This window comes from Dendrobates tinctorius, unplaced genomic scaffold (genome assembly GCF_039654945.1).
Source record: "Dendrobates tinctorius isolate UK_male_01 unplaced genomic scaffold, ASM3965494v1 ptg000138l, whole genome shotgun sequence".
NCBI lineage: Eukaryota > Metazoa > Chordata > Amphibia > Anura > Dendrobatidae > Dendrobates > Dendrobates tinctorius.
Window position 1 is genome coordinate 22,507,140 of NW_027361806.1, and position 24,706 is coordinate 22,531,845.

The 24,706-nt window shown below is 49.6% G+C and overlaps 1 protein-coding gene across 1 annotated transcript in view; it reads left to right on the top strand.

Moving 5' to 3' along the window:
* Positions 1-24,706, top strand: part of ST6GALNAC5 (ST6 N-acetylgalactosaminide alpha-2,6-sialyltransferase 5) — a 113,332-nt gene that overhangs the window by 57,352 nt on the left and 31,274 nt on the right. The gene's annotated exons all lie outside the window — the stretch shown is intronic.

Below are 24,706 nucleotides of genomic sequence, written 5' to 3' on the forward strand. Positions count from 1 at the left end.
CCAAAGACACCGGTTAGCATGCAAGCATGCTTGGGTAACACCTTATCCGAGCATGTTCGCTCTCACTACTCGTAACCGTCACCGTGACCTTGGTATCATCCTGCAGTAGTAAAGTCCATGCCTTCTTGCAGGGGTTCAGGGTAAGGACCCTGTGATCCCTTAGATTTAGGTGGTGGGTCCCAGAGCAGATTTGTCGTTGGATCCCATAGATTAATTGCCTTTATATTGAAGTACAGGTCGATACACAGAACGTTAGGACCCTCTCGTGAAGCTGATGTCTCGCTGTTCTCTTATTTGCAGACCAAAATCTCCCACCAAGACCACTGGTTCTTAATTGACCGCCCTCTATACTTGGCGAGAATCCACATCGTCTGGGAAAACAGCTTAAGAGACTAAGAGAGATGTTTCAGAGCGCGGACCCCGCTGGGTTACTTCTCCGGGGGGCAGTTAGTGGAGAGGGAAGATAGTCCCAAAGTGAACATCTAAAACAAATCTCTCTCCTGGAAATACCGCACTTTCTATTTCAGGCGGAGGACGAGGTTCTGACCTTTTAAAGCTGCTCTCAAAGATATAGAATATGTTTTAATTCCCGGCAACCTTTAATCTTCCAGGAAAGCAGTCACGTATTATTGATCTTGAGTTTCATAAAAATCCGTGTTATCCTTTTTCATAAGATCCGGCACTGCAGACTTCTTCTCCGCAGCCAGAAATGTGTTCACCGGTGGATTTCTTATTAACCTCTCCCTATGACAAGACATTGAGGTATGGAGGGTTTATAAATTACATCACCAAAGGCAGCCAGGGATTTGAGGAATATTTTATTTCTAGATATGTTATGTTTTGTATAGTTTTTTTTTTTTTTAATTCAGCTGATGGAAATAACATATTTATTGTAATTTTTCTTTGAAGCTTCTCTAGACCACCAGTGACACGTAGATTTCTACACAACTTGAGGCAAAGGGATCTTTAGACCACCTGAGGCATGTTAGTCCTTAAATGAGCAGGAACATGTTGTCACGAGTGTGTCAGGGGTGACTGACAATCATCCTTGTTCCGGCTGTATAAGGTCTTTGTGATTAGCTCAAGCACCTTCTTGATTTTTGTATCTCTGTTGTGGAGCGATATCCCTCTCACTGGTTACCTCCACCTTCTGCTTCTAGTTAGACACCTTTGCTGAGGTTTTATATTCATTCCATGTCTGTAGCATGTTGCTGGTGTTAGGTTTTACTTGTCTCTGTCTAGTTGGAAGTACTAAGGCTGTGTGCACACGCTGCGGATTTTGTTGCGGTTCCGCAGCGGTTTTGGCCGCTGCGGACCCGCAGCAGTTTCTGCTGCGGTGTACAGTACCATGATTCCCTATGGGAATCAAAAACCGCAGTGCAGACGGTGCGGAATTTTCCGCGCGGATTATCTGCGGTTTTCAATCCGCAGAAAGAATTGACATGTCAATTCTTTCTGCGGATTCTCCTGCGGTTTGCCATCTCCTCTATTGAGGAGATGATAAACCGCAGGGCAAAACCGCAGAGCAATCCGCAGGTAAAACCGCAGGTCTTATGACCTGCGGTTTCACCTGCGGATTTTACAAAATCCGCACCTAATCCGCAGCGTGTGCACACAGCCTAACAGTCAGTTTGTACCTTCTCTGGTGTGTCTCTGGCGTGACCTGTCGGTGGTCTTTAACCTAAGTGTTCCCTTGTTCGTCTACCCTTTCTGTCTTTATTTGTAGTGGGGACTGACTAGCACTCACCCAGTCTTCTCCCTAACCAGGGCTTATTGCCAGGGTCAGGTAGGGATTAGGTTTCTGCTCAGCGATAGGTGCAGAACCTTTATAGGGATGTTTAGGGCAAACAGGGTGATTTTAGATCTGCCTAGGGGTCTCCACTTCCCAAGTGTTTGGGCTCTTGCCTCCCTCTCCCCTTTGTTGTGCACTTACTCCTTCCTCACCCACCGTGACACTTGTGGATCTCTAGACCTTATCTGAAGCACATGGAGTGCTTGGAGTGAATCTTCAGACCACCAGTGGCATCTGGACATCTGAACCACATGAGGTTTTTGGATGTCTAGAGCACCTGGATCACTAGACAACCTGGGATATGTAGCTCTCTAAATCACTGTGGACACGTAGGTCTCTAGATCACTAAGTGGTTCTAAGGGGTAAAGTTTCTCCTTGTGGAGAGCACCATAAGCCATGCTCTCTGGGAATTTTAAATATGCAAATTGCTTCTTTAGAGAGACAGAAGACATGAACTTTTGGAGGCAGGAATCCTGAAAGTCTATATTGACCCTATAAAAGGCCTTGCCACATAACTTAGGATAAGAAGTGAAACCAGACACTCCATATGTAGACACGTGTTTGGGGGGTTTAGCCCCTCATCAGTGCCAAGCAATGTAATGGAGCTACTGGTTTTGCCTTCTATCCCAAGTCAAGTGACCAGGCCCATTATAGGGTCGATATTGACTTTTAGAATTACCAACAAGTGATGCTCGAGTCTGTTGCCTATTCTTCTGAAAAGACACAATCTAGATCAGCAGGGACATGTTGGACCTTAGTCACGAAACTATTGCATATTATAGACAAGGACATTGATTTAATCTTTGTGTTAAATTGTTTTAACCGGACAACCCCTTTATCATCTATTTTCCAACCGCAAGGACCCCCACCAATCAGCAGAACGGGGCTCTTTTAGCTCCATTAGAGTGGACCAGCAGTGAATATACACGACCGCTGCTCCATTCTTTCTCTGTGAGACTGCCCAGTGTAGCTGTCACCATTTTCCTGCAGCCTGATATAGTATGGATGGAGCACCTGTCAGGTGCCCCAGAGTTGGGCATCACGTGTGGGATCGGGAGGTGCAATCTCAAAGTCCCCAAAGTTATCAAAGAGCAACATCTGAGGATACAGTTTAATTCCCCTCGATTATTTGCAGGGACCTCTGTTCTGAAGATTGGTGCAGGTCCCACATTGGGGATCCACATCTATCAGCCTTTTGTGGCATATCCCGTAGATATAGCACACATTTCTGTAATAGAAAAACCCCTTGAATTGTCATGTTTACTGGTTTCTACAATTTAGTTCCCCAGTTGGTGACATGTAATGTGTCGCCAGGCATTCATATTCATGCACATTTTTTTTGTTATATATGGAACATTATCACACACTTCTTGCACCCTTTCCTGGAGTCAGGAAATAGGTAGAAAAATCAGCTCACCTGTTGTAGACTTCTCCACATCTATCCCCACACGGAATGGGTTGAGCAACCAGTCCAATAGAAGAAAAAAAAAGAAAGAAGAATTCCAGTGGGAAACAATATTTAATTCATTAAAATTCCATATGTTTATTAATCCATTGATTAAAAAGGAGAATAATCTGGTATACCACTACAGCACTTTTACAGCATCATGCACATAGAACTGCATTTAGCCAACGCATTTCAACATCCGTCTTAGTCCTGGCTCTCGAGGTTCCACGTCCTTCTCCCCTAAGGGGAGTTTTCTATGCCAATATGGCCGCTACTTAGATTTCTGCTTCGACGCCTCTGGACCACCACATGGGGCATTTCCTCTTTGTCTCACTTATCCTTCCTTTTCAGTCCTGTTACTCAACTGACAGACAACGCCGTACAGTCCCGCTAGGCTTCCTGCCCCAGGGCCCAATGCTTCCTACTTTCTTTCTATCTCTCGACTGACTCCGGACTGTGACTTGCTTCTCTGTAGGATTTTACGATCCGCTGGGTCTCCTCTCTTTTGCCACAGGACACCCACTGCATCGGTTCTGCTTCTCGGTCAGGCCAAAGGTCTGCTACTTCTGCAGGCTCATCCATCCCTATGTGACCCACTACCAGGAAGTTCTCTGTTCTTCCCCTCTCAGCAACACTTCCGCCTCATTATATTTCCCCCTTAAACGATGGCCGTCCTTGGCCACCCAGAACTTGTAAATCAGCAAACAATTTTTCCATCTCGTACATTTAACTATAGATATTTCTGGATTCTCCTTCTTGTAATGCATAGTCTACCCCGTCCTTCTCCTTCTTGGTGAGGACCATGGAACAATAACAAGCCAAGTCTTTTAACCCAAAACCAGTCCATTGGGTTCTCCTGGCCCTTCTTGGCCCTACTACTTCAGGCCCGTCTCTGACCCACTACTCTCTGTTGTGCCCTCACGTAGGTCCCCCTGGGCTAGTCCCACTATCAACTACAACTAACCTGTCCACTACCTAGTGCTGGTCAGAACACAACTCCATCACCCACAATATTAATCGTTAAACATTTCAAGCACCATCATTTTACATAACTTCAAGGGGAAACGTAGGCAACACTTCCACCACCATACAGACGTCTATTAGTGTTATGCTCCGTTCCTTGATGCTTTGTATCCACCAGAGGCTCGTGTTTACCATCCACGCCCATTAGGAGGCTTCTTGTACTTGACACAACCTCATCACAGTTTCCTGCACTTGTTTTGTGATCAGTTCATATCCTGATGCCTCGATTGTCCGTGAGTTGTCTAATTTTCCTCGTTTTTCCAACAATCCAGCAACTCTGATAATCCGACATGTAGTTCCACCACCAAACCAAACTATGACATCTCGAAGAATTTCACAAGACCGGACTAAGAACACTAAGCAGAGAATATCAGTGAGAAGTTCTAACCTGAGATTATATTCTTACATGGTAACTTTTCCCCGCGCTCGAGAGACGACCTGTCATGGCAGCTCCTAGCTATCAGCAGACATAAAACTTCTTTTCATCTTTAAGAAATCTGACATTTCAAACACGAATACTCAGAATTAAAAGGCAATATTTCACTTTTTTCATCTTCTCACAGAGTGTTGGAAATTAGCTGAAAGTGTTGATGTTCTGTGTGGGAATATTGATTCAGACGTGTTTCTTCAGGCACGTGTGAGAAGAAATCTGCCAAGAAAGATAAGATTCGGCATTAATACCATTCTCAGAAATCTTGAAGTACAAAGTACTTTTCTGTTGCGCCAAAAAATTTGTGAAGAACGGATCATTTTAGCACAGTCCCTTATGGGGCTGTAAAAAAAAAAAAAAAAAAAAAAAAAGGAGCAACTTTTCTAGTGGAAACTACTGCAAGAAATTATCCTTCTTTGGGAAGTTTTTTTTAAAAATGTTCTTGATTCCTGAATCATTTTGGAAGTTTATTTTTCCTGGAGAGTTCCTTGCAGCCTTTTAATTGGTCAGTGCCTATTTTGGAGTGGATTCCTTCAATGTCAATGTCGCTTCAATGAAGTGACAGGCACTTTATTTTTTTTTTCAAAATCTAAAGTGAGAAAGAAAGAAGACCCAAACTCAACATATGAGAAGCCAAGAATTGATTCTATCCGGTATTTTTTTAAGCAATTTTTGTAGTGTTTTGTTTTTGTGTGGATCTGCTATGCAATATTTCTATTAAAAAAAACCCTGTCTGCATATTACAAATTGTTTCTAAAGTGGCAGTGATCCCCTGTACCTATATCTGAATTCACTAAGGATTTGACAACCTTTGTGAGTCCTTTAGGCCTCCTCGTTTAATGTGAGAATCTCAGAAGTTCTGGGAGAGTTGGCGGATATGTGGTATGGGGGGTAATCCTCTACGGTAGTTCTCCGTTTTTCTACTCTCTACAGTTTTGTAGTCTTGACGAATAATGATGTCATTAGTGCCATAGTGATAATAATTTGGGATCTAGGTGAGTTTAGGTTAATGAATAATCTTCCTCTGGACATTTGAAGACCACACGGACCTTGGCTGATAGACTCATTGGAAATATCTTCAGATGTAACCAACAATGGTCCAATAAGTTGCTCCATTGTACCACGACCATCAGTTTGTACCTGCTGAAAGAGCCAAACCGTTTTCATAAAACCTCTGTAATAGCCTGACCGTCACTTGATGCATCATGGTTTTTGCATGGAGTCTTCTTCCAGTCTTCCATGTTGCTTAGGTCAATGTTGATGTTGGTGCCTAAAGTGGCATATTAATGGAAGTTGACATAACACAGTGGACAGGTCTGGATACGATGACTGTTTTACCCAAGGTGTATTATCTGGGACTGAACATCGTCACGGACTCCATGTTGGGAGCTCCATCTTTACGGTAGACATCTAATTCCCGATTTCTTGGGTGACTTATGGGCCGATCTCCGCTGGGTGAATATCATTAAGTTGACACAAGGTTCACATTACCTGCATGACTTTGATAAATCGAGAAAAAACCTAATTAGCCGAGGCAGGTGAACAATGGCGTGCGCTCAAAGTATAACCGGGAGTAATTGATCTATTTGTAGGGAACATTTTTCAAATGAAACAAGAAGAATCAACAGTCGCGGCGGCGGCAAATTCCGATGCTCCAATCTCTAAGTGTAAAGGGAAAAAAGCAAAGGAGGTGGGAAAAAATGCAGAAGAGCAAAACAAATAGGAATGAAAGGACATTATAAGCTCATTAATAAGCAATTTCTGTCCAAACCATATCCCTGGAACAGGGAGGCATGTGCTTTGTAGAGGAAGGCGGTAAGGTTGACATGGGAAAGAAGAGGAAGCATAAGTTGTTGCGATCTCTTCTTACAACACTAGCAAATAAGGGTATGAGGAATGAAGGTTCTCAGAATGAAAATCAGGCAAAAAAAATGCAAGTCCCCTTACCCCTGAGGGTCAAGGGTGGGGAAGCATCAACCAGCACCAGGAAGCGGTCTCTGTTACAGAGTAGCCAAACTTTATCTTAATTAATTTGTAAAGTTCTAAATTGTTCTAATTTTCTTTATTACCTTATTTTGCTCCCTTCTATCGTTAAACGAGGACTTTCAGAGCCAGGTTATCTGCCTAGTTCATTCCATCCTAGCAGCTGATTTCAACAGCAGGTTTTGCACAGACAATATTTATGGCAAGTGGTCACTCTAATCATGTCCAGACCTGTAGGTGAGCGCAGTATGGGACCGATCGAAATGTCAAGAATAAAAAGTCACTAAAACGGTTTACTTTTCTGGAAATGTGTTTAGCGTGATAGTCACAGATTCCCTTTAAGGAATAATCTATTAAGATCAAAACCCACCCCCAAACATCATATACGATCATGCAGGTCTTTGAAAGCTAAATCTATCTACACCTTTATATCTTCTAATTGTTGCTGATTTCCATAGAAATTAGCATTTTAAGCCATATGTAGATGAGTTGTTCAGTGCTCTGGGTGTGACAGAGCACTTCCCATGCTTCTGCCTTGCTAGTTTGTTTTCCTTTCCAGTACCAGCATCTTTAGCTTGAGTAATACAGGAGCTTACTGTCTGCGTGACGTCAGGTGCCAGGCAAAGGAATCGGACCATGAGCGATCAGTCAAGCTAAAGTGCCTGCTGTTGGGCGGGGAATCAACTTCAGGAGGTGGAGACTATTTAAGTGCTCTGTCACACTCAGAGCACCTAATGCATCATCTGAATATGAATTAAAATGCAGATTTATCAGGAATACAGCAACAGATAGAAGATATAAAGGTGTCAATGGATTTGGCTTTTAAAGACCTGAATACACATATGTGTTGTTTAGGGTTGTTGAACTTATTGCTTTGCAATCTCTTGTTTCTGTTATTCCTCCAGGAAATATATGACTAAATAGACAGCCATTCTCCGTGTCACTAGGGTGGGTGTATCACTAACACTGACTGGACACTAGCAATTCTCATTGAATAGTAACAACCTGATGTCAGTTTATTCATGTATTTCCAGGAGGGATATCAGAGGAATGGCACAATGCAGGAATAGATACTCCAGAATGTCCGGAGAGCTGCCCGGTCCTCGTTTAGATGTGGAGGGTGTCAGGACCTCTGTGTATCCCCCTCCCCCGCTCTTAATTATCTATGACGTCCTCTATAATGAACAGGAGTTTCTACATTTGCTGTCGCGGACTGTATATTACACAATATGTAATAATCCGTATGTGTATCTTTCTATAATATTCGGCGGTAATATGCAAACATATGAGCACTTGTAGTTCTGCCCAGAAAGCTAATTTCTCCACATGTCACCATTTACTAATGCGTCTAAAAAAAGGCCAAATCCAGAGAAGCGACGATTCATCCAACAGAACCGCTTCAGTCAGTGGCCAAAATCCTGTATAAATTTCCATACATTAAGTGTTTGCATGGCTCTGACGAGCGATGCCGAGAGCGCGACTCCTTCCATGAAATTGCATGGAGCTGAGCGGGGAAGCGATAATCCGAGCGGTGAGGAGGGAAGATTCATGGTCCTGAAACACCGCAGGATAACCACAATACATAGTGCACCGCAAACATGGCGAATCTGAAGATTATCAGTATATAGCACGGATCAGAATATATATGTGTGATCCTCCTGCAACCTCCGCACCAAAGAGGAGCAGCCGTCATCTGATCACAGCTCCATTCTCCTGATCTAGTGCCAGTATATCTGTGGCGCACAATATATGGAGAAAAGTATTATTCCCCACATCCTAATCATAGAATTACAGTTTCCTCCTTCTGCTCCCGTTGTATACCTTCTAGCCCCTGGTGTATAACCCCCAGCTCACTGCGCTGCCTTTTGCCTTCACTAGCATGTAACAGATCGGCCGGTGGTGTACAGCTCCCTGATACCAGCGCGGTCCTGTAATAGGAGCCACCGGGTTAACACGTCCGTCCATGACATTTCTTCCTCCCAAATGTTCCCCCAACAACTGTGAGTGATATTATTGAGAAGTGGAAAGACCCCATAATGTTACAGAGCGATGGGCCGAAGGCTGAGGAGCAGAGCGCAGAAAAGTCACCACCGCTTTGATGACCCCATAACTGCAGAGTCCAGATCTCCTCTGCTATCAGCACAGACACTGCGCACCCACTGGGAGCTTCATGGCTGAGCAGCTGCATGCAGCCGTACATCACCAAGCACAATGCCGAGCGTCAGATGGAGTGGTGTAAAGCCGCCACCACTGGACTATGGAGGAGACGTGTTCTGTGCAGTGATGGATCGCACTTCTCTATCTGCGTCTGATGGAGGAGTCTGGGTTTGGTGATTCCATGAGGACGTTACCCCCTGACTGCATTGTGCCCCCTGTACAGATGGTGCAGTAGGATAATGCTATGTGCTGTTATCAGGGGTTGGCATTGGGCCCTCACCTCCAGTGATGGGAAATCTTCATCTTCAGCACCATACATTGGGGACAATTGTAGCTTCCACTTTGTGGGAACAGTTTGGGGAAGACCCTTGTGTTTCCCCCATGACTGTGTCCAGTGTACAAGGTCCATACAAACATGAAGGGGTGAACATGAGCAGCCGCAAAGAGCCCGGACCTCAGCCTCTTCCTATAATGGAGACTGTGAGCTCAGCCTCCCCCAACATCAGGGTCTGACCTCACAAATCCTCTTCTGGATGAAAGGGCAAAAATCCCCACAGACGCCTCCAAAATCTTGTAGAAATCCTTCCCAGAAGAGCGGAGCCGTTATACCTGCAGAGGAGCGAGTCCATATTAATGCCTGGATGTAGGATGGGAGGTGAGGAAAGCTCCTGGAGGTGGATGTGCGGGGCGTGATGTCCTTATTGCTTATCTTCCATTTACATTTATCACATTATTACAATTTTCTCTCCATTTTTAAGTATTCCCATATTTTTCATCTCATTGATCCATGAAGAGGGTGAGATCCGGTTACTTCAGGTAACAATAATGTTATAAAGCGATTAGTACCAACCCGGCGCCCTCATCCCGTCTTGTAGGATTATTTCTGAGTGCAAAAAATTCTGAACATTAAGAAATTGTCTTCCAAATAATTATAGGAAAAATGAGCGACAACCAATATGGCCGTCATTACGTCCCTAAGGGGTTTGCATGCGGCCTTCTCGTACACTTGTGGTCCAGCGCTTCACAAGAAACAGAAACCCTCAAAGTGGCTGAAATTAATGTAAGTAACGTAGATAAATCTGACCCTAAATTACAAGGAGGCTCATGCCCTAAAAATGTCATTAGTTCCCAGCGGGTTGATGGCCAAATACCGCACACAAATATCTGCTCACAATGTATGCGGTGGCCTCAGATGCATGGTGTATGGGGGGCTTGGGAGAAATAATGCTGATTACCATCTAAGGGGAATGGAGAGGAGGGTCGTCCATATTACATAAAGCTGCTGGTTGTGGATAGGACACCAGAAGAAGGATGCACCAGGTTGCAGATGGTGGACTATGTGCAACTGGAAGGCCATCCAAAGTTTACATGTCATCATGTTGAGATGTGATTATTTACAACTTGCATAATCTAGTTTAATGCGCACAATTCCCCTCTGAGCGCACGTCTCGGCACCATTCACACAACTTCTGCTCTCCACTTAGCCGATAAGTCCCACAATCCATTTTGCAATCCATTTATTGAGCCGGCGGATTCCAGCCATCCACGGAAACAATGTGCAAATTGCAGGATGAAGGCGGCCGGTACATATTCCTCCAGGCTTCATATCAATGAAAATAATTGTCTCTCTGTCATCCAGAACCTCGGCTTCCAATCTTTATATCTTCACATGCAGAAGGCAATTGCTCTACCTAACAGGATCATTGTGTGATCTCCGTCTCGCCGTGTCAGTCAGCCGCACAACTCCGTCTTACCAACTATTTTGTTTTCTTTCTTATGTCAGTCGCAAAAAGAGATTTGTGTGATGAGTGGAGCCGACGCGTCCGTGTGCAATTAGTTCATGGCTTCTCTAGACCAAATTGTGAAGGGTTTATTCCTACGCGCCATATCTGCCACGGAATCTCCTCTGCCAAATTCTCAGCGGTGGTTACATGACCTAAATGTTCTGAAATCTGCAAATCCATTAGCAGAAATTAAAGGGAATCTGCGCCTAGGATTTACCCCGTCAGTCCGCTACGAGTGCTGTATCTGTCTCATAGAAAACTCAAAAGTCTTCCTTCCCTATCACATGAATCCACTGCAGCAATCTTACTAAAATTGTTATTTAATAACGTCACTCGGCAATATGTAACGTTCCTCCACCTCTCGCGGGGGGCGCCGCACCCTGGATCAATCACAGCAGATCTGCAGTAATTACATTGAAGGGGGCTTCATTGACGTCCCAGCAACTTCCCATTCTTCTGCTCCAGGAAAAAACATCTACTGCGCATGCACAAGATGTCCAGGGCTCATGCGGCGGACAGGTTCTCTAGCGGGTAATCCCCAATCCATAAAATAGTGTATAATTTCATGATCGCCGGGGGTCCATCCATTGCACCCCACAGTAATCACAAGAACTGAGTGCTGCAAAATCCCATTGTGAATGGAGCGGAGATTCACAAGCTCGACCCCTGTTCCTCTCATTGTCTATGGGACTGCTGAGTAAGCGTTCCGCTATTTCCAGCAGTCCCATAGACAGTGACTAAGTAGAGGTCGAACTCCATTCAGGATACTGTTTTACAGAGCACCTTCTTAGGATTGATGGGGATCCCAGTAATCAAGTTCCCAATGATCAGTAAGTTATCAAATAGCCTAGGGATTAGGGATAAGATTTGATTCTAGGAATAGCCCTTTAAAGCTCCTGATCTCCAATGCAAAGTCTTCTGCCATACTAGAAATTTATTTTTTATGTTCTACCGTCGCTGCAGATGCTGAACTCGGGATTTAGAAAGCGTCTGTAATAGGAAGTGACATGTAAATCACATCAGTGGATAAACGTGTTCGATTGGACAGAAAGTCATTAACCCGTAGATCTGATCCTCGAGAACACGTCACATTCTAGCATCGCAGTTTGGGGAAATATTCCAGTGGAGATACTGAGACTCTTGATATATTTGAGTAGATTGGAGGGTAAGTTAGAGGGTCACATCATAATTTCCATTTTGTCCTCCGAATATTCTGTACTCCTTAGGAAGCCTTTATAGATACCGTGGCGGAGCATAATCCATTGTGACAGATCAAAGCAAAGTTTACAAAAATGTTGAGTTGGGGATTATTTTTGGGTTTGTGTTTTGGAGCCATCTCTATGGAGTGCTTTCGACCACTATCCAAAACTATTCTGACTTAAAATTTGTGGTGGTAAATTTATATCATCATACCCAGGACTGAGTATAGGTAGTTAGGAGGGGAATGCGAACCAGAGAGGCTGGTGGATACTAGAAGCGTCCTGGAGCATTTGTGGACTTAGATTGTATACTGTCTTCTGCCATCATCTAGGACGTGCTGGTGGATTTTATTGCTTGCCCCTCTTTGAGAGTCTCTGGCAAGAATTATCCTGGACCTACAATTATTCAGCCCCAGATTACGTTTCCAGTATTACTATTCACGTGTCTCCAGTAGTCTGTAAAATCAGTATTGGCAGAAAGGGTCTTGTGTTTAACGTGGGGAGTTAAGGTCTGTGCACAGCAGTCTCCATCAGTCCCATAGACAATGAGCGGGCATCACCGCCTGTGACCACAGCACTATTGTAACACGGCACTGACAACCGATTCTTGTGAGCATTGTTGTTCCATTGCTCACATTCGCCTTTTATAGCAAGGTATCTCTGATCCCTCCCGTGGAACGGTAACATTTTGTGATTTTTGGTACAAACATATTAAAAGTGAATCTCTGAGTACAAAACAGCTGCCAAACCAAGCACAGGGCTCGGTGCATCCTTGGCACGTCCGATCAGTTCATTGTGCCTTTCTGCCTCCTTGTTCCTTCATTGACAGCTTTGGGTTTATAGAAGTCAGAAGAGGTGGCTGGAAAACACCTAGCTGAGAGGGTGCACTGAGAACTGTCCGAACACGCCAAGCGTGCCCTGAGCGCCTGTGCTTGGTGGAACAGTCCGGTTGTGCTGACAGACTCCCTCTAACTTTACTCTAAAAGGAGAACAGATCTTGGCGGTTGCAGCAATGGCTCACAAGCTTGACGGGTATAGTCCATGGTGTGTAAGTGTGATGGTTGCAGAGTAAGTCACTGCGGCACAATGGTGGGAACCCATAGACGCCGTGAGGTGCTTGCGGGGCTTCTCTGGTCTTTTGCGTTGCGATGAATCAAGTATCGGTCCACATTCGATAAGGATGTGGTGAAAATGACCTGTAGCCACTCAGCCATATCACACAGAGTCTCTGGCCACGCACCGGCTCCGCGCTGGTGTCCTATGGTTCAGGAAGCAATTCAGGGTCCTTCGCTGCTATCTGTGTCACATACGACTCTCCCGGACTGTGAGAAGCACAGCAGTGTAAAGTCTGAGCCCCTTCTAGAACCTGTGGCACGCCATTCACCAGCCACCCATGTACAAACACAGCAGCCTGTGGCTTCTGACGAGCAGATGGTGACACCTCAGATATGTAGTCGGGGGCACATGCTGGCGGTGGAGGCACTGATGGGGGACCTGTAGTCGGGGGACATCTGAGGCCTATTTTGACTTGTGAGGCCCTGATGTGGCATCAGTTTTGCTGATATCTTTTATTATCTAGTGCAACCGTTGACGGACAGACGTCGACGTATCGCCATCTCCTGATATCGCGTATGTAGCCTTAGGTTGTGATCGCTCGGGCTTGTACGATCAGTGTGTGATGGGGCGAGGTGACATGTGACGTGCGAGATGACGTGCAAGGTGATGGGGTAAGGTTACATGTGATGTGTAAGGTGACTGGCGACAGGCAAGGTGACATGACGGGGTGAGGTGACTGGCAGTGGGCAAGGTAATGTGTGACCTGGCGAGGTGACTTACGAAGTGACGGGGTGAGGTGACATGACGTGGGAGGTGACGTGTGACTGGGCTAGGTGACATGTGAAGTGACGGGGTGAGGTGACATGTGAAGTGACATGTGAAGTGAAGGGGTGAAGTGACGGGGTGAAGTCACGGGGTGAGGTGATGTGAAGTCATGGGGTGAGGTGACGTGAAGTGACAGGGTGAGGTGACATGTGAAGTGACAGGGTGAGGTGACATGTGAAGTGACGGTGTGAAGTCACGGGGTGAGGTGACATGTGAAGTGACGGTGTGAAGTCACGGGGTGAGGTGACATGTGAAGTCACGGGGTGAAGTCACGGGGTGAGGTGACATGTGAAGTGACGGGGTGAGGTGACATGTGAAGTGACAGGGTGAGGTGGCATGTGAAGTGACGGGGTTAAGTCACGGGGTGAGGTGACATGTGAAGTGACGGGGTGAAGTCACGGGGTGAGGTGACATGTGAAGTCACGGGGTGAAGTCACGGGGTGAGGTGACGTGAAGTCACGGGGTGAAGTCACGGGGTGAAGTCACGGGGTGAGGTGACATGTGAAGTCACGGGGTGAAGTCACGGGGTGAGGTGACATGTGAAGTGACGGGGTGAGGTGACATGTGAAGTGACAGGGTGAGGTGACGTGACAGGGTGAGGTGACATGTGACGTGACAGGGTGAGGTGACATGTGACGTGACGGAGTGAAGTCACGGGGTGAGGTGACAAGTGAAGTGACAGAGTGAGGTGACAAGTGAAGTGACGGGGTGAGGTGACATGTGAAGTGACGGGGTGAAGTCACGGGGTGAGGTGACATGTGAAGTGACGGGGTGAAGTCACGGGGTGAGGTGACATGTGAAGTGACAGGGTGAGGTAACATGTGAAGTGACGGGGTGAGGTGACATGTGAAGTCACGGGGTGAGGTGACATGTGAAGTGACAGGGCTGGGTGACATGTGAAGTGATGGGGTGAGGTAACATGTGAAGTGACGGGGTGAGGTGACATGTGAAGTCACGGGGTGAGGTGACATGTGAAGTGACAGGGCTAGGTGACATGTGAAGTGACGGGGTGAGGTGACATGTGAAGTGACGGGGTGAGGTAACATGTGAAGTGACGGGGTGAGGTGACATGTGAAGTCACGGGGTGAGGTGACATGTGAAGTGACAGGGCTAGGTGAGATGTGAAGTGATGGGGTGAGGTGACATGTGAAGTCACGGGGTGAGGTGACATGTGAAGTCACGGGGTGAGGTGACATGTGAAGTGACGGGGTGAGGTGACATGTGAAGTCACGGGGTGAGGTGACATGTGAAGTGACGGGGTGAGGTGACATGTGAAGTCACGGGGTGAGGTAACATGTGAAGTCACGGGGTGAGGTGACATGTGAAGTGACGGGGTGAGGTAACATGTGAAGTCATGGGGTGAGGTGACATGTGAAGTCATGGGGTGAAGTGACATGTGAAGTGACGGGGTGAGGTGACATGTGAAGTCACGGGGTGAGGTGACATGTGAAGTCACGGGGTGAGGTGACATGTGAAGTGACGGGGTGAGGTGACATGTGAAGTGACGGGGTGAGGTGACATGTGAAGTGACGGGGTGAGGTGACATGTGAAGTGACGGGGTGAGGTGACATGTGAAGTGACGGGGTGAGGTGACATGTGAAGTCACGGGGTGAGGTAACATGTGAAGTGACGGGGTGAGGTGACATGTGAAGTCACGGGGTGAGGTAACATGTGAAGTGACGGGGTGAGGTGACATGTGAAGTGACGGGGTGAGGTAACATGTGAAGTGACGGGGTGAGGTGACATGTGAAGTGACGGGGTGAGGTAACATGTGAAGTGACGGGGTGTGGTGACTGGCAGTGGGCAAGGTAATGTGTGACCTGGCGAGGTGACTTACGAAGTGACAGGGTGAGGTGACATGACGTGGGAGGTGACGGGTGACTGGGCTAGGTGACATGTGAGGTGACATGTGAAGTGACGGGGTGAGGTGACATGTGAAGGGACGGGGTGAGGTGACATGTGAAGTGACAGGGCTAGGTGACATGTGAAGTGATGGGGTGAGGTGACATGTGAAGTCACGGGGTGAGGTAACATGTGAAGTGACGGGGTGAGGTGACATGTGAAGTCACGGGGGGAGGTGACATGTGAAGTGACAGGGCTAGGTGAGATGTGAAGTGATGGGGTGAGGTGACATGTGAAGTCACGGGGTGAGGTAACATGTGAAGTGATGGGGTGAGGTGACATGTGAAGTGACGGGGTGAGGTGACATGTGAAGTGACGGGGTGAGGTGACATGTGAAGTGACGGGGTGAGGTAACATGTGAAGTGACGGGGTGAGGTGACATGTGAAGTGACGGGGTGAGGTGACATGTGAAGTGACGGGGTGAGGTGACATGTGAAGTGACGGGGTGAGGTGACATGTGAAGTGACGGGGTGAGGTGACATGTGAAGTGATGGGGTGAGGTGACATGTGAAGTGACGGGGTGAGGTGACATGTGAAGTGACGGGGTGAGGTGACATGTGAAGTGACGGGGTGAGGTGACATGTGAAGTGATGGGGTGAGGTGACATGTGAAGTGACGGGGTGTGGTGACATGTGAAGTGACGGGATGAGGTGACTGGCAGTGGGCAAGGTAATGTGTGACCTGGCGAGGTGACTTACGAAGTGACAGGGTGAGGTGACATGACGTGGGAGGTGACGGGTGACTGGGCTAGGTGACATGTGAGGTGACATGTGAAGTGACGGGGTGAGGTAACATGTGAAGTGACGGGGTGAGGTGACATGTGAAGTGACAGGGCTAGGTGACATGTGAAGTGATGGGGTGAGGTGACATGTGAAGTCACGGGGTGAGGTAACATGTGAAGTGACGGGCTAGGTGACATGTGAAGTGACGGGGTGAGGTGACATGTGAAGTCGCGGGGTGAGGTGACATGTGAAGTGACGGGGTGAGGTGACATGTGAAGTCACGGGGTGAGGTGACATGTGAAGTGACGGGGTGAGGTAACATGTGAAGTGACGGGGTGAGGTGACTTGTGAAGTGACGGGGTGAAGTGACATGTGAAGTGACGGGGTGAGGTGACATGTGAAGTGACGGGGTGAGGTGACATGTGAAGTGATGGGGTGAGGTGACATGTGAAGTCACGGGGTGAGGTGACATGTGAAGTCACGGGGTGAGGTGACATGTGAAGTGACGGGGTGAGGTAACATGTGAAGTGACGGGGTGAGGTGACATGTGAAGTGACGGGGTGAGGTGACATGTGAAGTGACGGGGTGAGGTGACATGTGAAGTGACGGGGTGAGGTGACATGTGAAGTGACGGGGTGAGGTAACATGTGAAGTGACGGGGTGAGGTGACATGTGAAGTCACGGGGTTAGGTGACATGTGAAGTGACGGGGTGAGGTAACGTGAAGTGACGGGGTGAGGTGACATGTGAAGTGACGGGGTGAGGTGACATGTGAAGTGACGGGGTGAGGTGACATGTGAAGTGACGGGGTGAGGTGACATGTGAAGTGACGGGGTGAGGTGACAAGTGAAGTGACGGGGTGAGGTGACATGTGAAGTGACGGGGTGAGGTGACATGTGAAGTGACGGGGTGAGGTGACATGTGAAGTGACGGGGTGAGGTGACATGTGAAGTGACGGGGTGAGGTGACATGTGAAGTGACGGGGTGAAGTCACGGGGTGAGGTGACATGTGAAGTGACGGGGTGAAGTCACGGGGTGAGGTGACATGTGAAGTCACGGGGTGAAGTCACGGGGTGAAGTCACGGGGTGAGGTGACGTGAAGTCACGGGGTGAAGTCACGGGGTGAGGTGACATGTGAAGTGACGGGGTGAGGTGACGTGAAGTGACAGGGTGAGGTGACATGTGAAGTGACAGTGTGAGGTGACGTGACAGGGTGAGGTGACATGTGACGTGACAGGGTGAGGTGACATGTGACGTGACGGAGTGAAGTCACGGGGTGAGGTGACAAGTGAAGTGACAGGGTGACAAGTGAAGTGACAGAGTGAGGTGACAAGTGAAGTGACGGGGTGAGGTGACATGTGAAGTGATGGGGTGAAGTGACGGGGTGAGGTGACATGTGAAGTGACGGGGTGAAGTCACGGGGTGAGGTGACATGTGAAGTGACAGGGTGAGGTAACATGTGAAGTGACGGGGTGAGGTGACATGTGAAGTGACAGGGCTAGGTGACATGTGAAGTGATGGGGTGAGGTGACATGTGAAGTGACAGGGCTAGGTGACATGTGAAGTGATGGGGTGAGGTGACATGTGAAGTCACGGGGTGAGGTAACGTGAAGTGACGGGGTGAGGTGACATGTGAAGTCACGGGGTGAGGTGACATGTGAAGTGACAGGGCTAGGTGAGATGTGAAGTCACGGGGTGAGGTGACATGTGAAGTCACGGGGTGAGGTAACATGTGAAGTGATGGGGTGAGGTGACATGTGAAGTGATGGGGTGAGGTGACATGTGAAGTCACGGGGTGAGGTAACATGTGAAGTGATGGGGTGAGGTGACATGTGAAGTGACGGGGTGAGGTGACATGTGAAGTGACGGGGTGAGGTAACATGTGAAGTGACGGGGTGAGGTGACATGTGAAGTGACAGGGCTAGGTGACATGTGAAGTGACAGGGCTAGGTGACATGTGAAGTCACGGGGTGAGGTAACATGTGAAGTGACGGGGTGAGGTGACATGTGAAGTCACGGGGTGAGGTGACATGTGAAGTGACAGGGCTAGGTGAGATGTGAAGTGATGGGGTGAGGTGACATGTGAAGTCACGGGGTGAGGTGACATGTGAAGTCACGGGGTGAGGTGACATGTGAAGTGACGGGGTGAGGTGACATGTGAAGTGACGGGGTGAGGTAACATGTGAAGTGACGGGGTGAGGTGACATGTGAAGTGAGGTAACATGTGAAGTGACGGGGTGAGGTGACATGTGAAGTCACGGGGTTAGGTGACATGTGAAGTGACGGGGTGAGGTGACATGTGAAGTCACGGGGTGAGGTAACATGTGAAGTGACGGGGTGAGGTGACATGTGAAGTCACGGGGTGAGGTAACATGTGAAGTGACGGGGTGAGGTGACATGTGAAGTCACGGGGTGAGGTGACATGTGAAGTGACGGGGTGAGGTGACAAGTGAAGTGACGGGGTGAGGTGACATGTGAAGTGACGGGGTGAGGTGACATGTGAAGTGACGGGGTGAGGTGACATGTGAAATGACGGGGTGAGGTGACATGTGAAGTGACGGGGTGAGGTGACATGTGAAGTGACGGGGTGAGGTGACATGTGAAGTGACGGGGTGAGGTGACATGTGAAGTGACGGGGTGAGGTGACATGTGAAGTGACGGGGTGAGGTGACATGTGAAGTGACGGGGTGAGGTGACATGTGAAGTGACGGGGTGAGGTGACATGTGAAGTGACGGGGTGAAGTCACGGGGTGAGGTGACATGTGAAGTGACGGGGTGAAGTCACGGGGTGAGGTGACATGTCAAGTGACGGGGTGAAGTCACGGGGTGAGGTGACATGTGAAGTCACGGGGTGAAGTGACGGGGTGAAGTCACGGGGTGAGGTGACATGTGAAGTCACGGGGTGAAGTCACGGGGTGAGGTGACATGTGAAGTCACGGGGTGAAGTCACGGGGTGAGGTGACATGTGAAGTGACGGGGTGAGGTGACGTGAAGTGACAGGGTGAGGTGACGTGACAGGGTGAGGTGACATGTGACGTGACAGGGTGAGGTGACATGTGACGTGACGGAGTGAAGTCACGGGGTGAGGTGACAAGTGAAGTGACAGGGTGACAAGTGAAGTGACAGAGTGAGGTGACAAGTGAAGTGACGGGGTGAGGTGACATGTGAAGTGATGGGGTGAAGTGACGGGGTGAGGTGACATGTGAAGTGACGGGGTGAAGTCACGGGGTTAGGTGACATGTGAAGTGACGGGGTGAGGTGACATGTGAAGTGACGGGGTGAGGTAACATGTGAAGTGACGGGGTGAGGTGACATGTGAAGTGACGGGGTGAGGTGACATGTGAGGTGACATGTGAAGTGACGGGGTGAGGTAACATGTGAAGTGACGGGGTGAGGTGACATGTGAAGTCACGGGGTGAGGTGACATGTGAAGTGACGGGGTGAGGTGACATGTGAAGTGACGGGGTGAGGTGACATGTGAAGTGACGGGGTGAGGTGACATGTGAAGTCACGGGGTGAAGTGACATGTGAAGTGACGGGGTGAGGTGACATGTGAAGTCACGGGGTGAGGTGACATGTGAAGTGACGGGGTGAGGTGACATGTGAAGTGACGGGGTGAGGTGACATGTGAAGTGACGGGGTGAAGTCACGGGGTGAGGTGACATGTGAAGTGACGGGGTGAAGTCACGGGGTGAGGTGACATGTGAAGTCACGGGGTGAAGTCACGGGGTGAAGTCACGGGGTGAGGTGACATGTGAAGTCACGGGGTGAAGTCACGGGGTGAGGTGACATGTGAAGTCACGGGGTGAGGTGACGTGAAGTGACAGGGTGAGGTGACATGTGAAGTGACGGGGTGAGGTGACGTGACAGGGTGAGGTGACATGTGACGTGACAGGGTGAGGTGACATGTGACGTGACGGAGTGAAGTCACGGGGTGAGGTGACAAGTGAAGTGACAGGGTGACAAGTGAAGTGACAGAGTGAGGTGACAAGTGAAGTGACGGGGTGAGGTGACATGTGAAGTGATGGGGTGAAGTGACGGGGTGAGGTGACATGTGAAGTGACGGGGTGAAGTCACGGGGTGAGGTGACATGTGAAGTGACAGGGTGAGGTAACATGTGAAGTGACGGGGTGAGGTGACATGTGAAGTGACAGGGCTAGGTGACATGTGAAGTGATGGGGTGAGGTGACATGTGAAGTCACGGGGTGAGGTAACATGTGAAGTGACGGGGTGAGGTGACATGTGAAGTCACGGGGTGAGGTGACATGTGAAGTGACAGGGCTAGGTGAGATGTGAAGTGATGGGGTGAGGTGACATGTGAAGTCACGGGGTGAGGTAACATGTGAAGTGATGGGGTGAGGTGACATGTGAAGTGATGGGGTGAGGTGACATGTGAAGTCACGGGGTGAGGTAACATGTGAAGTGACGGGGTGAGGTGACATGTGAAGTGACGGGGTGAGGTGACATGTGAAGTGACGGGGTGAGGTAACATGTGAAGTGACGGGGTGAGGTGACATGTGAAGTGACAGGGCTAGGTGACATGTGAAGTGACGGGGTGAGGTGACATGTGAAGTGACGGGGTGAGGTAACATGTGAAGTGACGGGGTGAGGTGACATGTGAAGTCACGGGGTGAGGTGACATGTGAAGTGACAGGGCTAGGTGAGATGTGAAGTGATGGGGTGAGGTGACATGTGAAGTCACGGGGTGAGGTGACATGTGAAGTCACGGGGTGAGGTGACATGTGAAGTGACGGGGTGAGGTGACATGTGAAGTGGCGGGGTGAGGTAACATGTGAAGTGACGGGGTGAGGTGACATGTGAAGTGAGGTAACATGTGAAGTGACGGGGTGAGGTGACATGTGAAGTCACGGGGTTAGGTGACATGTGAAGTGACGGGGTGAGGTGACATGTGAAGTCACGGGGTGAGGTAACATGTGAAGTGACGGGGTGAGGTGACATGTGAAGTCACGGGGTGAGGTAACATGTGAAGTGACGGGGTGAGGTGACATGTGAAGTCACGGGGTGAGGTGACATGTGAAGTGACGGGGTGAGGTGACAAGTGAAGTGACGGGGTGAGGTGACAAGTGAAGTGACGGGGTGAGGTGACATGTGAAGTGACGGGGTGAGGTGACATGTGAAATGACGGGGTGAGGTGACATGTGAAGTGACGGGGTGAGGTGACATGTGAAGTGACGGGGTGAGGTGACATGTGAAGTGACGGGGTGAGGTGACATGTGAAGTGACGGGGTGAGGTGACATGTGAAGTGACGGGGTGAGGTGACATGTGAAGTGACGGGGTGAGGTGACATGTGAAGTGACGGGGTGAGGTGACATGTGAAGTGACGGGGTGAGGTGACATGTGAGGTGACATGTGAAGTGACGGGGTGAGGTGACGTGAAGTCACGGGGTGAGGTGACATGTGAAGTGACGGGGTGAGGTGACATGTGAAGTGACGGGGTGAGGTGACATGTGAAGTGACGGGGTGAGGTGACATGTGAAGTGACGGGGTGAGGTGACATGTGAAGTGACGGGGTGAAGTGACATGTGAAGTGACGGGGTGAGGTGACATGTGAAGTGACGGGGTGAGGTGACATGTGAAGTCACGGGGTGAGGTGACATGTGAAGTGACGGGGTGAGGTGACATGTGAAGTGACGGGGTTAGGTGACATGTGAAGTGACGGGGTGAGGTGACATGTGAAGTGACGGGGTGAAGTGACATGTGAAGTGACGGGGTGAGGTGACATGTGAAGTGACGGGGTGAGGTGACATGTGAAGTGACGGGGTGAGGTGACATGTGAAGTGACGGGGTGAGGTGACATGTGAAGTGAGGGGGTGAGGTGACATGTGAAGTGAGGGGGTGAGGTGACATGTGAAGTGACGGGGTGAGGTGACATGTGAAGTGACGGGGTGAGGTGACATGTGAAGTGACGGGGTGAGGTGACATGTGAAGTGACGGGGTGAGGTGACATGTGAAGTGACGGGGTGAGGTGACATGTGAAGTGACGGGGTTAGGTGACATGTGAAGTGACGGGGTGAGGTGACATGTGAAGTGACGGGGTGAGGTGACATGTGAAGTGACGGGGTGAGGTGACACGTGAAGTGACGGGGTGAGGTGACACGTGAAGGGACGGGGTGAGGTGACACGTGAAGGGACGGGGTGAGGTGACACGTGAAGTGACGGGGTGAGGTAACATGTGAAGTGACGGGGTGAGGTGACATGTGAAGTGACATGTGAAGTGACGGGGTGAGGTGACATGTGAAGTGACGGGTTGAGGTGACATGTGAAGTGACGGGGTGAGGTGACATGTGAAGTGACGGGGTGAGGTGACATGTGAGGTGACATGTGAAGTGACGGGGTGAGGTGACATGTGAAGTGACGGGGTGAGGTGACATGTGAAGTGACATGTGAAGTGACGGGGTGAGGTGACATGTGAAGTGACGGGGTGAGGTGACATGTGAAGTGACGGGGTGAGGTGACATGTGAAGTGACATGTGAAGTGACGGGGTGAGGTGACATGTGAAGTGACGGGGTGAGGTGACATGTGAAGTGACATGTGAAGTGACGGGGTGAGGTAACATGTGAAGTGACGGGGTGTGGTGACATGTGAAGTGACGGGGTGTGGTGACATGTGAAGTGACGGGGTGAGGTGACATGTGAAGTGACATGTGAAGTGACGGGGTGAGGTGACATGTGAAGTGACGGGGTGAGGTGACATGTGAAGTGACATGTGAAGTGACGGGGTGAGGTAACATGTGAAGTGACGGGGTGAGGTAACACGTGAAGTGACGGGGTGAGGTGACACGTGAAGTGACGGGGTGAGGTGACACGTGAAGTGACGGGGTGAGGTGACACGTGAAGTGACGGGGTGAGGTGACACGTGAAGTGACGGGGTGAGGTGACATGTGAAGTGACGGGGTGAGGTAACATGTGAAGTGACGGGGTGAGGTGACATGTGAAGTGACGGGGTGAGGTGACATGTGAAGTGACGGGGTGAGGTGACATGTGAAGTGACGGGGTGAGGTGACACGTGAAGTGACGGGGTGAGGTGACACGTGAAGTGTGAAGTGACGGGGTGAGGTGACACGTGAAGTGACGGGGTGAGGTGACACGTGAAGTGACGGGGTGAGGTGACACGTGAAGTGACGGGGTGAGGTGACACGTGAAGTGACGGGGTGAGGTGACACGTGAAGTGACGGGGTGTGGTGACACGTGAAGTGACGGGTGTGGTGACACGTGAAGTGACGGGGTGAGGTGACACGTGAAGTGACGGGGTGAGGTGACACGTGAAGTGACGGGGTGAGGTGACACGTGAAGTGACGGGGTGAGGTGACACGTGAAGTGACGGGGTGAGGTGACACGTGAAGTGACGGGGTGAGGTGACACGTGAAGTGACGGGGTGTGGTGACACGTGAAGTGACGGGGTGTGGTGACACGTGAAGTGACGGGGTGAGGTGACACGTGAAGTGACGGGGTGAGGTGACACGTGAAGTGACGGGGTGAGGTGACATGTGAAGTGACGGGGTGTGGTGACACGTGAAGTCACGGGGTGAGGTGACACGTGAAGTGACGGGGTGAGGTGACACGTGAAGTGACGGGGTGAGGTGACACGTGAAGTGACGGGGTGAGGTGACACGTGAAGTGACGGGGTGAGGTGACACGTGAAGTGACGGGGTGAGGTGACACGTGAAGTGACGGGGTGAGGTGACACGTGAAGTGACGGGGTGAGGTGACACGTGAAGTGATGGGGTGAGGTGACACGTGAAGTGACATGTGAAGTGACGGGGTGAGGTGACATGTGAAGTGACGGGTTGAGGTGACATGTGAAGTGACGGGGTGAGGTGACATGTGAAGTGACGGGGTGAGGTGACATGTGAGGTGACATGTGAAGTGACGGGGTGAGGTGACATGTGAAGTGACGGGGTGAGGTGACATGTGAAGTGACATGTGAAGTGACGGGGTGAGGTGACATGTGAAGTGACGGGGTGAGGTGACATGTGAAGTGACGGGGTGAGGTGACATGTGAAGTGACATGTGAAGTGACGGGGTGAGGTGACATGTGAAGTGACGGGGTGAGGTGACATGTGAAGTGACATGTGAAGTGACGGGGTGAGGTAACATGTGAAGTGACGGGGTGTGGTGACATGTGAAGTGACGGGGTGTGGTGACATGTGAAGTGACGGGGTGAGGTGACATGTGAAGTGACATGTGAAGTGACGGGGTGAGGTGACATGTGAAGTGACGGGGTGAGGTGACATGTGAAGTGACATGTGAAGTGACGGGGTGAGGTAACATGTGAAGTGACGGGGTGAGGTAACACGTGAAGTGACGGGGTGAGGTGACACGTGAAGTGACGGGGTGAGGTGACACGTGAAGTGACGGGGTGAGG